This window comes from Heterodontus francisci, unplaced genomic scaffold (genome assembly GCF_036365525.1).
Source record: "Heterodontus francisci isolate sHetFra1 unplaced genomic scaffold, sHetFra1.hap1 HAP1_SCAFFOLD_152, whole genome shotgun sequence".
Taxonomy (NCBI): Eukaryota; Metazoa; Chordata; class Chondrichthyes; order Heterodontiformes; family Heterodontidae; genus Heterodontus; species Heterodontus francisci.
In genome coordinates this window covers 3,246,674-3,261,663 of record NW_027141229.1, presented here as the reverse complement: position 1 = coordinate 3,261,663, position 14,990 = coordinate 3,246,674, and positions in this window count along the sequence as shown.

The following is a 14,990-nucleotide window of genomic DNA, read 5'->3' as shown; positions in this document are numbered from 1 at the left end:
ATCTTTACTTTAGAGATACAGCACTGAAACAGTCCCTTCGGCCCACCGAGTCTGTGCGACCATCAACCACCCATTTATACTAATCCTACACTAATTCCATATTCCTACCACATCCCCACCTGTCCCTATATTTCCCTCCCACCGACCTATACTAGGGGCAATTTATAATGGCCAATTAACCTATCAACCAGCAAGTCTTTGGCATGTGGGAGGAAACCGGAGCACCTGGAGGAAACCCACGCAGACACAGGGAGAACTTGCAAACTCCACACAGACAGTACCCAGAATTGAACCCGGGTCGCTGGAGCTGTGAGGCTGCGGTGCTAACCACTGCACCACTGTGAAGTTCCCTCTTATCTCTTCTGCTAGTTACATCCTCAAAAAACGCCAACAGGTTTGTTCAAGATGATTTCCCTTTCACAAATGCATGTTTACTCTGACAAATCCTACCATTATTTTCCAAGTGTCCGGTAATCACATCCTTTATTAGTGTTAGCAAACGTGTTGTGAAATGTGTCAAAAGCTGCTTCCATTTAGACATTCCTGCATTGTGGAAGTGTGAGCTATCTTTGCAGAGACAGGAAATAGGGGTGTTTGAATGGTCCTGCAGGTTTTGGTTGATGCAACAAGGTCAGAATTTGAATTGTGTCCCTTGCAGATACACAGAATTGAACGTAGTTACAGAACACCACATGAAATAGTATACCAATGTCTAACAAACTTCAAAGACTTCAGACACATGGAAGAAGAGGAGAAGGGAACAATATAGAAAACCTGAGACAACCAGACAACAGCAGAAGGAAAGTGAATTACAGATCAGCCATGAACTCTTGAATGACAGAAGTGGATTGAGGGGCCAAATGGCCTCCTCCTCTTCCTCTGTCCAACGACCAATATCCTGCTATCACTCTCTGTGTCTCGGTCTGTGTCTCCCTCTTTGTGTCGCTGTCTGTCTGTCTCTCTCTCCCCTCTCAGAACCTCTGTTGGGATCCAAATACATCAGTCAGCCATTTTAGGCGGTTCTCGGTGGCCATTTTATGTTACCACAACACTGGAACATTTATTTCAGAGACTGACTCCTCACCAATGTAAGGTCAGTGCTTAAAATGTGACAGAGACACAGACATGGAGACACTGAGACACACAGTACTAGAAAGGAATCAATCATTCCCTTGTACCCAATAATTTTCCCTCCACTGTGATTAGGCTGGGTGGCCTATAATTACTCTGTCTATTACTTTCTCCCTTGTTAAGTACAGTACAGCAGTCCTCTGGCAGCACGACTGTAACCAGAGAGGATTGGAAAATGATGGTCAGAGCCTGTGCTATTTCCTCCCTTGCACCTCTTAACTGTCTGAGCCTGGTGAATTATCAGCTTTCAAAGATGCTAAACCCCTGAATATTTCCTCTCTCACTATTTATGCCATTCAATATTTCAAGCCCCTCCTCATTGACTACAATGTCTGTGTCGCCCCCTTTTTTGTGAAAACAGTCGCTATTAAAAAGTGAGGGAGATAGAAAACAGGGAATTACAGACCTGTTAGGCATACATCAGTTGTTGGGAAAAGGCTAGAATCTCCTCTAAAGGATGTGATAAATGGATACGTGGATAATAATGATCTGATTAGGCATAGTTAACGTGGATTTATGAATGGGAAATCATGTTTGAGGAACCCGTTGGAGTTTTTTGAGGATGTTACTAACAGAATTAATAAAGGTGGACGTGGTGTACTTGGATTTTCAGAAGGCTTTTTATAAAGTCTCCCACAGGAGGTTGATTAGCAAAATTAAAGCACATGGGACAGGAGGTAATATACTGGCTTGGATTCAGGATTGGTTAACAGGCAGAAAACAGAGAGTAGGAATAAAAGGGTCATTGTCGCATTGGCAGGCTGTGACCACAAGGACCAGTACTTGCGCCCCAGCTGTTCACAATATACTTCAATGATTGGGATGAGGGGACAAATGTAATCTTCCCAAATTCTCAGATCGTGGGAATGTGTGTTGTGAAGAAGATGCAAAGCGGCTTCAAGGGGATTTGGACAGACTTAGTGAGTAGGCAAGAACGTGGTGGATGGAATATAATGTGGAAAAATGAGAGGTTATCTATTTTGAAAAGACAAATATATGTGCAGAGTATTTTGTAAATGGTAAGAGATCAGAAAGTGTAGATGTACAAAGCGGCCTTGGTGCCCCGTCAATAAGTCACTGAAAGCTAACATGCAGGTGCATGTCTCTATCCATCTCTCCCTCTCTATCTCTGCTGCTCTCTCCCTCTCTCCCTCAGTCTCTCCCTTTCTGTATCTATCGCCCCTCTCTCTGTCTGTGTTGCCCCTCTCTCAATCTCTATCTCTCCCTGTCTCAGTCTCTCTCTCTCTCTCCCAATCCCTGACTCTACCAATCCCTGACTCTCCCAATCCCTGACTCTCTCTCTTCCTCTGTCTCTGCCTCAGTCTGTCTCTTTCTCTCCCTCTTTCTTTATCCCTCTCTCTCTGTCACTCCCTCTCTCTCCTTCTATCTCTGTCTCTGCCTCTCTCTCTGTCCCTCACTGTCACTCCCTCTCTCTCCTTCTATCTCTGTCTCTGCTTCTCTCTCTGTCTCTGTCTCTATCACTGGCTCTTCCCCTATCCTTCTCTCTCTCTTGTGTCCCCCTTCTCTCTCTGTCTCTGTCTCTCCCCATCTCTGAATCTCTCATTGTCTTTTGCTACCACCGTCTCTGTCTCTCCCTCGCTCTGCCTGTCCCTGTCACCCTCTCTCGCTCTCTGCCTCTTCCTTCTCTGCCACTGCCTCTCCCTCTCTCTCTCGGTCTTTCCCTTTCTCTCTGACGTTCCCTCTCTCTTCCCCTCTCTCTCCTTCCATGCCTCTCCCTCTCCCTCTCTCTCTCTGTCTCTATCTCTTTCTCTCCCTCTCACTTTCTGTGCCTCTGTCCATGAATGTGTCTCTCTTTCACCATCTCTCCCTTTTTCTCTGCCTGTCTCTCTGTCTGCCTCTGTCTGTCTGCCCGTCTCTCTCTCTCTTTCTGCCTGTCTCTCTCTCATTGTGCCACTGCCTCTCCCTCTATCACTCTGTCTCTCCCTCTCTCTCTGTCTCTCCCTCTCTATGTCACTCCCTCTCTCTGTCTCTCCCTCTCTCTGTCTCTCCATCTCTCTCTCCTCTCTCTCGCTCCCTATCACTCTTTCTCTCCCTCTGTCCATGACTCTGTTTGTTTCTCTCACACTCCTTCTCTGTTTTTCTCTCTGTTTCTCTTTCTCTCTCTCTATCTCTCTCTCTCTCTCTCTATCTATCTATCTATCTCCTTCTCCCTCCCCTTCTCCCTCTATCTCTCTCTCTCCCTCCATCTCGCTCTCTCCCTCTGTCTCTCTCTTCCTCTCTCTCTCTCTCTCCTTCTATCTCCCCTTCTCCCTCTATCTCGCTCTCCCTCTATCTCTCTCTGTCCTTCTATCTCTCTCTCTCCCAATCCCTCTATCTCTCTCTCTCCCTCTCTCTCCTTCTACCTCTATCTCTCTCTCTCCCTCTATCTTCTATCTCTCCCTCTGTCTCTCTCTCCCTCGATCTCTCTTTCTCCCTCTATCTCTCCTTCTACCTCTGTCTCTTTCTTCCCCCTCCCTTCTCTCTCTCCCTCTCTCTCTCTCTCTTCCTCTATGTCAATGAAGTTTCAAAATATCAAACACTCTTCCCTGAAACACTCACACTAAACCCCCAATACCGGATTGGGCAGACAAAGGGGATTGTTACTGAGGTTCTGTAAAGGTCTCATTTCGCTATCTCTTTTGTCTCTCACTGTCTTCCACTTTGTCCCTCTCTCCATTTTCCCATTTGTTTTCATTTCCTTCTTTCCTCTTTCCTTCATTGCCCCCACTTTATAAATAGAGAGGACGCTCCCTCCACTTCTTACGTAGAGGGCGAGCTGCCTGTACTTTATATATAGAGAGGTAGCACACTCTATTTTATTCAGCTGTCATGGTGGGATATGAACCCCTGTCGGCAGAGCATTAGATTGGGCCTCTGGATGACTTGACCAGTGATATTATCACTGTGTGATTGCCTTCCCAATGGAGGTGAACAGTGTCTGTCCCCCAATATCACCCACAGTTGTTTCTAGGCTGTCACCCTGAACTTAGTCCCAAATCAGATCCTCAAAATTCACATTTTAACTGGGAAAATGCAGGAACAGAGTGAAATGGGATTGCTTTTGTCCCCGAATTCAGTGTCTGCTGCAGACAGATCAGTTACATTTACAATAGAAACGCCAAGAATAAACAAGGTCAATATAATAGTTGGAAAATGTAAATGACTCCTCTCATAATTGTAGCATTTATCCCAAATGAGTACCGATTTCAGGTTTATTCCCGAGCGAGGTCATACTCAGAAAATGTCATTGACATTGAAATGATTGTGTTTTATCCACCACATTATTTACATCAGAGTCAAAGCTGCTGATGTAATGTGTTTGTTCAGATGACTGTAAGCAATAGGGGTATAACCGTGTCAGTGGCGACTTTTTCCCTGTATAAATCAGGACCCATTGGATGAATCCGCTCAGAGTGCCTGGTGGACCAGTGGATTCCAGGCTAACAGAAGACTCTGCTTTTCACAGAAATGGGATATCCAGTAATGTATCAGATAGAACACATTTACTATCCTGTACTTGCAGCAATTGGAGTTCCTGGTAAGCTAGTATCTCACCTGTTAATGGAGTAAATCGATGAAAACTGTGCTACTGCACTCGGTATTATTTCTCAGTGTATGTGTTACACAGCCACCTGTTCTTTTGCAGCAATTTACTGTTGGAATCTCCTCATTGTCTACTCTTTCAGTCTTGCAGAAGTTGTATTATGTCTTTAATGTTACGGGTTTCACTAACCGTGGCACTGGTATTGGATTACTATCATTTGAATGAGATGTTGCAGTTAGGATCAAGAATCAGACTATCAGGAGTTTTAACAGTTTCATGATGTGGATCTAGTTGGTCATGGAATATTTTTATGAATTATTTTCAGTCATTGATAATGAGACATCTCATGGTCCCAGTGTTACAATATCTTCCCTCCTCAATAACATGGCTCAGTATAACGGGGATTTCAATGCATTTATTGGTTATCACTGTTATCAAATATTATTTCATTCTGTGTGTGTCTGACGCTGCTTCAGAGGTCTGGTTACTGAAGTGAGTTTGCTGCTGACACTTTCACATCTCGTTCTCTGCTTCACTGTGCAGCCTTCACTGTCACTGGACTACATTGTAAAATAGAAAGTATTGATGTGATGTTTTAACGGTTTACACTCTATCAGTTGGAATCAAGAGTTGTTCCTTTTATCTGTCGGATATCAGGAGCGTTGATGCTCGTGTTTTATTAATTAAACAATCCCACATTCCAATGGATTACTTTATAATGCCAGGAGAAGAAATTTGAATGATTGTGATCTTTATCTGGAAGAAGCTTTCGACCCTGTTTATTCCATACATTGTAGCTGAAGTGAAGAGTGTATCTGAACAGGGGGAGACTTGGGTGTTCTGTAGATGCATTAAATTCTTCACAGAAGTTTCACCATTGAACAAACTGATTCTGAGAATAGAATCATTAAACCTGGGGCTGATGAACAGAACACAGGCGCAGAATGTTAGGAATAAAATGTGCGTGAAATGTAGCATCAAGTAACAGTTTGCAGGGTGTGAGTGCTCCAGAGAAATATGGAAGGCGAAAAGGAGCAGGGAGAACGAAACCGAGGGAAAGAGATAAGCAGGAGTAAAGAGAAAGAGAAAGAGAAAGAAGCAGCAGTGTGAATAATTCACTATCATTGTTAGTGGGAATGAATCTGAAAGAATCACTCGACACTCGGGTCTTCTTCCGACGTCAAACAGTTTATTGATTTACGCCGGCGGGGAGCAGGTCAGCGGGCAATCCAGATTCCTCTCCACCAGAACAAAGGAAAAGCATCAATATTTATGCAATTTCAAACAGTTACTCAGCCCATTCTGGCTGGACACGGTCCAATCATAGTGATTATAGATTACATACATTGATTACTGGAACCAATGAAATTGGTTACTAGCCATTGGGGGACTGCTTGGCCAGCACATGGACAGCTAGGGGATTACTCATGAACTCATGATGTCTTCCAAACCCCCTTATCTACCGTCCTTGGGTATTATGTAAACATAACATCTTATCTTAACCTTGTTACAGGCTGGTATCTTTGTCAACATTCCATAAGGGCTGATTCACACAGATTCAGACAGAAAAAGGCACATTCAGCGGAATATCTCGAATCAAGCAGCCTCTAGCAGATGCCCTTATGAGGACTGCAGTCAAGTTAGTTAGCTAAGTCCCATGGTGCCTTGCAAGCATTTCAGTGCTAGCCAGAATTATATGTTATTGGGTATTCGTATAATATTTATTGCAGGTGCCTCTGCCATGGGAATACATTTCAGCAATCATAAAGTGCTGGAACGTCCAGAACAATTAGTGAACGAAACTGTGAGTTGAAGTTGTCTGTTGTCAGATTGTGTTCATTTCCCTGTGGGACTTGATCCTCTGTGTGGATTTCTGTCAGCTCCTCATTATTTTTTGGAGAAAGTTCCTATTTCTTCCTTGGTGAATGAACAAAGAGAATAAAATCAGTTCTTCACTGATGGTAATTCATTATTTAAATACTGCACTGTAAAATCTCTGTGACTGCTGAATGCAATAAAGAGCGAGGCTGATATCAGAAATACATTTAAATTTATATTTAATTGCCTGTGCAAACTAAATATATTGACTATATTGTATAAACAATGAACTGTTCTCCAACACCAATAACCAAAGGGATTATTGTTTGAATGTATGAAATGAATAAATGAATTGTATTACTGGGATCTATAGATTAGATTTCCACGAACACTCTGCTGCACTCTCTCCCTGTGAATCTCAGCCTCTCCTCTCACTGTATTGAATCCTTAGTCTGCTCTTCCATTGATTCGGTTTATCCACATTCCCAAAGCATCTGCTCCAATCTCCCCTCCTGCTTCAACATGTTCTTTTCCGAAGAAGGGTCACTGACCCGAAACGTTAACTCTGCTTCTCTTTCCACAGATGCTGCCAGACCTGCTGAGTGAATCCGGCATTTCTTGTTTTTGTTTCAGATTTCCAGCATCCGCAGTATTTTGCTTTTTTCAATATGTTCTTTTCCGTCTCTCCCTCCCAATCTCACTCACTGGTTGAACCTCCAGCTGCCTCGTCCAACCTGATAGGAATACAGGAACCGAGGAGAAGGAGGAGGCCATTCAGCCCTTCGAGCCTGCTCCCCCATTCTAGATCAAGGCTGATACGCAAACTCAGTTCTGCAGTTTTCAGTCCTTACCCATTTGGTAACATTCCCTGTCAGTTCTCTGCCCCCAGAGCAACAAACCAGCTACACATCCCGCTCTCCCAAACCTTCACAACCAACATTCTGGAGACAGATTCCCAATTAACCCATCGGATTCCAGCTCAGTAAAACCCCTTCTCATTTCCCCACTGGCACTGCATCCTCACTCAGTACTTACAGTTGATCCGGTGCTGACTTTATTCACTTTCTGTAACAATTTCCCAATTCATTCTTAATAATTGTGTTTTAAAACATTTCACCTTGGCAAAGTACTGCCCAGGTCAGTGAATCAGTTTTCACTGCTCGATGCAGCAACAAAGCTGGAAATTTCAGCCCAGATCCTGTCAAATTGCTGCTTTGTCTCCAGGTCTGACCAATAATTTATCTGATTCCTTTTCTCCCTATTCCAGTTAACTTGTTGGCGATTGTGATCCTGTCCCGAGGAAAGTGCGGTCTCTCCAGATGTATCACTGTCTACCTGGTGGGAATGGCAGTGGCTGATCTCCTGGTCGTTCTCACTGATCCAATATTTCACAGGATTGTTTCTTTTTATTTTCCATATTCATTCCTGAGAATTACTCCTGTGTGTTCTCTCCTTGGCATTCTGCTTTCTGCAGCCATAGTTGTTTCTGTCTGGCTTACTGTCGCTTTCACCTTTGATAGATTTGTGGCCATTTGTTTTGAGAAGCTGAAAACAAAATATTGCAGCGAGAAAACGGCGGCTGTGGTTGCAGGAACAGTGAGTGTGCTGGGCTGTTTAGAGTCTGTCCCCTGGTACTTTGCACAGGAACAACTTTACATTATTGATAATGTGCCCATGGATTGTGTTTTTAAACTGAGCTTCTATATTTCCCCCATATGGGGGGCATTTGAATTGTTTAATTACATTTTAACCCCTTGTGTCCCGGGATTTCTGATTTTGTTGCTCAATGTTCTGACTGTCAGACGGATTTTATTCTCCAGTAAATTGCGCAGGGGATTCCGGCACCACAGCAATGCAGAGAATCACAAGGACCCAGAGATGGAGAATCGCAGGAGATCAATTATTTTACTCTTCAGTGTATCAGGCTGTTTCATACTGTTATGGATGACCGCGGTTGTGTTTAACATTTATGCGCGAATTGCAGATATTAAGTATTATTCCTCCTACACTGACCCTCTCTATATCACTGATCACACATCAAAGATGCTGCAGCTTCTCAGTTCCTGCACCAACACATGTATTTACGCTGTGACCCAGACAAAATTCAGACAGGAGCTGAAGAAGGCGGTGAAATACCCTCTCAATCTCATTGTTAAATTACTGAAATCATAGAAAGCGCTGAAGGGTTTGAAACACTGGAACTAAATCCCATTCCGCCCACCGCCCCGCTCCAACACGCTCCCCCCACCCGCCATTGTGATTATTTGACCAGCGCCATCTTTAGTCCTGGCATCTGCCTGAACGTGACAGACCATGACGTTTAAGTGGAACAGGCTGCATTTGCGTATGTGCCAGCACAGCGCCACCTAATTGTTGCAATGTCAACAAAGGCAGCCTGCGGACAAAGCTGCAAATCACAGTGATTTTGAGGAGGTGAGAGGGGCCAGTAACTGCAAGAGAGAGGGACACCAGCAGATGGAGATTGTGAGAGGGGGACAGTAACTGCAGAGAGGCAGGGACAACAGCAGATGGAGATGGTGAGAGAGGACAGTAACTGCAGTGAGACAGGGACACCAGCAGATGGAGATGGTGAGATGGGGACAGTAATGGCATTGAGACAGGGAGACCAGCAGATGGTGATGCTGAGTCATTGCTGATGGGAGATTCTATGTTACTGAGAGGTTGAAAGCTTCCACAAGTTTGAGGAATTTACTTTTTGTAAACTTGAAATGCTAATTAAAATAATTTCAGAGCAACTTTTGTCAAATGGTAATTTCCGAATGTGTGAACACTTGTAACATTAAAATAAAAGATGAGATGCTGTTCCTCGAGCTTGCGTTGATGTTCACTGGAACACTGCAGCAATCCCAGGACAGAGATGTGAAATTGAGAGCAGGGGGGAGTGTTGAAATGGCAAGCAACCTGATGCTCAGGGTCCTGCTTGCAGACTGAGCGGAGATGTTCTGCAAAGCGGTCACCCAGTTTGCGTTATTTTTTCTTCCTTTTTTTTACATTCTTTTTTACATTTTTTACAATTTTTTTTTGCATTTATTTCATTTCATCTCAGTTTGTTCAGTTTGCTTACCTACTGTTTTTTTCAGGTTTGCACTTGCTGCTGTACAATAATCAGTGTATTTACACCTAATCTGTACTAATGCTTTGTCTTTCAACACACCATTAACATATTGTTTGCCTTTGCTGCATGACCTTTTGGTCAGCTATGTGGCCTGTTCCAATCTAGACCTCCTTTGTTATCTCTTGCCCCACCCCACCTCACTTGCTTATAACCTGTGACTTTTCTAATATTTGTCAGTTCCGAAGAAGGGTCACTGACCCGAATCGTTAACGCTGCTTCTCTTTTCACAGATGCTGCCAGACCTGCTGAGTAGTTCCAGCATTTCTTGTTTTTACTTGTAACGTTAAACTCGTTCATGTTGGGAAAATTATGTTTTGTGATTAAAGGTAATGCAAAATGAAATAACAGCATCAAATAAAGCTCAAACAATCATAAATAAAACACTCCATATATGTGGTGTTGAGTTATTTATCACTAACGTTATGACATCTCTTTCTATGTTGGTATCTTCTCTACTGTAATGAAGATTAATTGATGTTTTGATCCAATTGGCTTTTGAATGTTAATATTGAACCTACTTTCAGAAACCTTTCAGACAGTGAATTTCAGATAGGAAAAACTCCCTGTCTGTTTGTTTCTCCCATCTGCTAGTGTAAACAGTCTCTCCTCATGTCTCCAAACTGAGGGAAAGATTTTGAATACAATTAATTTCTCCAGGACAGCAGCTGCAGAGGAGCTGGAACCTCCTGAAGATGGCCAAGCTATGAACAAAAATCCTTCTGAATCCCCCAGGAGAGCAGAGGAAAGAAACAGTCAGTAAGCAAAGGGAAACAAGTGACACTTTATTTCAAGAGCAAAAACTCTGTCAGAATGTGGACGTCTTTATTGCTGAGCTTTATAGAATCTGGTAGGGCAGCTGACAAACAGTGGCAGAAGTTTAAGGAGCTATTCAGTTTATCCCAAGTAAAATATATTCAAGAGAGGAAGAAAGATTCTAGGAGGTGGAAAAAAAAATCAACAGCAAAGCAAGGAAGTTAAGGATTTCATAAAGACAAAAACTAAGGAATACCACATTACAAAGGCTGGTTGCAGTCTGGAAGACTGGAAATCTTTTAAAGATCAACAAAGGGTTACTAAAAATGTAATGCAAAGTGCTAAGGCCCATTATGAAAGAAAATTAGCGCAAAATATAAAAACGATAGCAAAAGCTTCTATATGCATATAAAACAGAGCAGCTAAAGTGAATGGTGGTCCGTTGGAGGATGAGACTGGGGAGCTAATAGAAGGGAACACAGAAATGGCAGAGACACTAAATCAGTATTTTACTTCAGTTTTCATGGTGGAGGACACCAGTACCATCTCAATAGTATCAGGTAGTGCAGAGGTTAGAGAACAAAGACAACGAACAGTACAGCACAGGAACAGGCCACTCGGCCCTCCAAGCCGGCGCCGATCTTGATGCCTGTCTAAACTAAAAACTTCTGCACTTCCGGGGACCGTATCCCTCTATTCCCATCCTATTCATGTATTTGCCAAGATGCCTCTTAAACGTCGCTTTCGTACCTGCTTCCACGACCTCCCCCAGCAGCAGGTTCCAGGCACTCATCACCCTCTATGTAAAAAAACTTGTGTCGCACATCCCCTCTAAATTTGCCCCTCACACCTTAAACCTATGTTCCCTATTAACTGACTCTTCCACCCTGAGAAAAAGCTTCTGACTATCCAAATGGTCCATGCCACTCATCACTTTGTAAAGCTCCATCAAGTTGCCCCTCCATCTCCGTCGTTTCAGTGAAAACAATCCGAGCTTATCCAAACTCTCCTCATAGCTAATGCCTCCAGACCCGCAACATCCTGTAAAACCTCTTCTGTACCCTCTCCAAAACCTCCACGTCCTTCTGGTTGTATTGTGACCAGAATTGCACGCAATATTCCAAGTGTGGCCGAACTAAGGTTCTGTACAGCTGCAGCATGACTTGCCTATTTTTATACTCTATGCACAGACCGATAAAGGCAAGCATGCCGTATGCCTTCTTGACTACCTTTTCCACATAGGTTGCCACTTTCAGTGACCTGTGGACCTGTACGCCCAGATCTCTCTGCCTGTCAATACCCCTAAGGGTTCTGCCATTTACTGTATATTTCCCATCTGTGATAGATCTTCCAAAATGCATTATCTCACATTTGTCCAGATTAAACTCCGTCAGCCATTTTTCCACCCAAGTCTCCAACCAATCTATATCTTGCTGCATCCTCTGACAATCCTCATCGCTATGCGCATCTCCACCGACCTTTGTGTCGTCTGCAAACTTACTAATCAGCCCAGCTACATTTTCCTCCAAATCATTTATATACGCTACAAACAGCAAAGGTCGCAGCACTGATCCCTGCGGAACACCACTAGTCACATTCCTCCATTCAGAAAAGCACCCTTCCACTGCTACCCTCTGTCTTCTGTGACTGAGCCAGTTCTGTATCCATCTTGCCAGCTCACCTCTGATCCGTGTGACTTCACCTTTTGAACCAATCTGCAATGAGGGACCTTGTCAAAGGCTTTACTGAAGTCCAAATAGACAACATTCACTGCCCTTCCTTCATCAATCACCTTCATCACTCCCTCAAAAATTTCAACCAAGTTAATGAGGCACGACCTCCCCTTCACAAAACCACGTTGCCTCTCGCTAATATGTTTATCTTAATGCTTTGCAAGACACCCAACACCTCCTCCTTTTTGATAACGACATGACCCAGACTATCTACACTCCCTTCCCTGGACTCATCATCCATCAAGTCATTCTTTTGCGTGAATGCTGATGCAAAGTACTCATTTAGTACCTCGCTCATTTCCTCTGGCTCCACACTTAGATTCCCTCCTCTGACCTTGAGAGGGCCAGCCCTTTCCCTGGTTACCCTCTTGCTCTTTATATCCGTACAAAAAGCCTTGGGATTCTCCTTAATCCTGTTTGCCAATGACTTTTCATGACCCCTTTTAACCTTACTGACTCTTTGCTTAAGTTCCTTCCTACTTCCTTTATATTCCTTAAGGGCTTCGTCTGTTTCTAGCCTTCCAGCCCTTACGAATGCTTCTTTTTTATTTTTGACGAGACTTACAATATCACTCGTTATCCAAGGTTCCCGAAACTTGCCAAACTTATCCTTCTTCCTCACAGGAACATGCCGGTCTTGGATTCTAATCAACTAGCGTTTGAAAGACTCCCACATGTCAGATGTTGATTTACAGCCGCCCCCAATCTAAATTCTTCAGTTCCTGCCTAATATTGTTATAATTAGCCTTCCCCCAATTTAGCAACTTCACCTGAGGACTACTCTTATCCTTATCGACAATTACCTTAAAACTTACGGAATTATGGTCACTCTTCCCGTAATGCTCCCCTACTGAAACATCGACAACGTTGGCCTATCTCATCCCCCAATATCAGATCCAGTATGGCCCCATCCCTAGTTGGACTTTTGACACATTGTTTCAAGAAGCCCTCCTGAATGCTCCTTACACATTCTGCCCCATCCAAGCCCCTAGCACTAAGTGAGTCCCAGTCAATATAGGGGAAGTTAAAATCACCCACCACTACAACCCTGTTACCTTTACATCTTCCCAAAATCTGTCTACATATCTGCTCCTCTACCTCACGCTGGCTGTTGGGAGGCCTGTAGTAAACCCCAACATTGAGAATGCACCCTTCCTATTCCTGAGCTCCACCCATATTGCCTCGCCGCATGACCCCTCCGAGGTGTCCTCCCGCAGTACAGCTGTGATATTCTCCTTAAACAGTAATGCAACTCCCCCACCCCTTTCACAACGGTCTCTATCCCGCCTGAAGCTTCTAAATCCTGGAAAATTTAGCTGCCAATCCTGTCCTTCCCTCAACCAAGTCTCTGCAATAGCAACAACATCATAGTTCCAAGTAATAATCAAAGCTCTAAGTTCATCTGCCTTACCTGTTATACTTCTCGCATTGAAACAAATGCACTTCAGACCACCAGTCCTGCTGTGCTCAGCAACATCTCCCTGCCTGCTCTTCCTCTTAGTCTTACTGGCCATATTTACTAGTTCCCCCTCATTTATTTCACTTGCTGTCCTATTGCTCTGGTTCCCACCACCCCCCACCCTCCCCCCCCCCCCCCCCCACCACCAGCCAGACTAGGTTAAACGCTCCCGAGTGACTGTAGCAAACCTCGCAGCCAGGATATTTGTGCTCCTCTTGTTTAGATGCAACCTGTCCTTCTTGTACAGGTCCCATCTGTCCCTGAAGAGATCCCAATGGTCCAGATAGCTGAAACCCTCCCTTCTACACCAGCTGTTAGCCACGTGCTTAGCTGCACTTTCTTCCTATTTCCATCCTCAGGCACAGGGAGTAATCTGGAGATGACAACCCTCGAGGTCCTGTCTTTTAACTTTCTACCGAACTCCCTAAACTCCCCCTGCAGGACCTCGTCACTCTTCCTGCCTATGCCGTTGGAACGGAAGTGCACCACAACCTCTGGTTGTTCACCCTACACTTTCAGAATGCCCCCTGTCCATTCAGAGACATCCTTGACCCTGAAACCTGGGAGGCAACATACCATCCTGGAGTCTCTTTCATGTCCACAGAAGTGCCTATCTGTGCCCCTGCCTATAGATATTGCTCTTCGGCGCTTTGTCCCTCCCTGCTGAACAACAGTGCCACCCGTAGTGCCGCTGCTCTGGCTTCTGCTGTTTTGCCCTGATAGGCCATCCCCCCAACAGTATCCAAAACGGTATACTTGTTAGAGAGGTGGATCGCCACAGGGTATTCCTGCACTGACTGCCTGCCCCTTCTAGCGGTCACCCATGTATCTGCCTGGTTCTTGGGTGTAACCACTTCTCTAAAACTCCTGTCTATGACGCTTTCTGCCACCTGCATGCTCCTAAGTACATCCAGTTGCTGCTCCAAGCGATCTATGCGGTCTGTGAGGAGCGGCAACTGGGTACACTTCCTGCAGATGTAGTCGTCCAGAACCCTGGAAATTAATTTAAAATAAATAAATACGTATTAAATCCTTGCTAAATTGTTATAATTAACTATATGGTCCTTAGTGCTAGATTCCTACTATAAGTGTTAAATGCTGTCGAAATACAGTAATCTCCTTCTGGTTTAGGTACTCTACTTATTAATTAGTTAATTAGGGTTTTAATCAATTTTTATCAATGTTTTATTTTTAAATTCAGTACAAATTCCCTACCTGTCGCAGCTTTTCTGTGACGTCACTTTTTCTGTTTTTTTCCCCCAGAGGTAAGTTTTTTATACTTACCGGTCCGGAATTCCGCCCTCCGAGTCTTCTCCCTGGATGCAGACCAAGTGGTTTCATACGTTGGTTTTAGTTTTCCAAAATTTCGCATATTTGGGGAAGGTTCCATTCGATTAGAAGTAGCAAATCTAACAC